This window comes from Sinocyclocheilus anshuiensis, unplaced genomic scaffold (genome assembly GCF_001515605.1).
Source record: "Sinocyclocheilus anshuiensis isolate Anshui unplaced genomic scaffold, SAMN03320099.WGS_v1.1 C32619348, whole genome shotgun sequence".
Classification (NCBI taxonomy): Eukaryota; Metazoa; Chordata; class Actinopteri; order Cypriniformes; family Cyprinidae; genus Sinocyclocheilus; species Sinocyclocheilus anshuiensis.
The window spans coordinates 1-1,195 of NW_015618520.1; the positions used below are offsets into that span (position 1 = coordinate 1).

Here is a 1,195-nt window from a genome sequence, read left to right on the forward strand (position 1 = left end):
CTCTCGCTCTCTCGCTCTCGCTCTCTCTCTCGCTCTCTCTCTCTCAAAATCCATTTTCAGTCTATAAAGCAAAGCAGCTTTGCTCTGCCATCTTAATCGTCTCCATAACAGTTCTGTGTGGTAAATCTGATTGTGAAAGTCTAAAGTATTTTGTTTTCATGTCTTGGCAGCTATGATGATTTGCTTCTCAAATTTAACTTTTGATTAGAATTCAATGGCAGTGGTTGTAGGTTTTGGTCACGAATCACACAAAAGACACTTGAGTAACCGGTTACTGGTCACCTGGTTGTAGTATGTGGAAAATTAAAGAAGGTGATTGTTGAGTAGATGCTGCTTCCTTTTTCAGTGGCTATAATACAAATGAAATATAGTAAATGGTAATGTGTAACTTTTATTTAAAATGAGTCATGTGAAGTGTCAGCTCTTGGCAGGTTAAACAGATAAGAAATCATGACAAAGATGGTACTTAAAGAGGTCCATCTCTGTGTAATTGCTGACTTGACTAGGCCATCACGTGACTGTGTGATCATTGTGGCAGTTCTATACATATCTAATCTATTTTCTCTTGTTTCTTGCTAGCTGTGGCGAGTCCCTTGTTGGGTACGGAGCAGTGTGCTCGCGGTCCCCCCTACTGGTGCCAGAACGTCAAGACTGCTTCCCTTTGTGGTGCCGTCCAACACTGCCAACAGAGTGTGTGGAACAAGCCTCAGATGGTGCGCTGACCTGATTCTCAGAAGTGCTTTTGTATGCCAGCGTATAATTCATGAGCTCTAAGTGTATAAAACCTCGTTTCTTGCAGAAATCTGTGCCATGTGATCTGTGCAAAGAGGTGTTAGTGGTGGTGGAGCAGCTTTTGAAGGACAACGCCACAGAGGTATGCTAACATGATAATAACACTGAAGATTTGAGTACTGCTTGTGCGAGGTCAAAGTCTAAATACTTGTGCTGAATCTAGGGCGAACTCCTTGGATACATGGAGAAAGCCTGTCAGCTGATCCCTGATGAGGGCATGGCTGACCAGTGCAAGGACATTGTGGACAACTACTTCCCCGTTCTCATGGACATCATCCAAGGAGAGCTGGTGAGTACTTCCTTCCCTTCCCTTTTAACTAATTGAGTAACATAATTCCCCTTTTAGTTGGTGGTAGTTTAGAAACTTGTCAACGCTGCCCCACGACTTTTATTAATAACAGTT

The 1,195-nt window shown here is 42.8% G+C and overlaps 1 pseudogene; it reads left to right on the forward strand.

The window, feature by feature from the left end:
* The first annotated feature begins 450 nt into the window (after positions 1 to 450).
* LOC107682810 (prosaposin-like) lies at positions 451 to 1,117 on the forward strand (annotated as a pseudogene).
* The last annotated feature ends 78 nt before the right edge of the window (positions 1,118 to 1,195 follow it).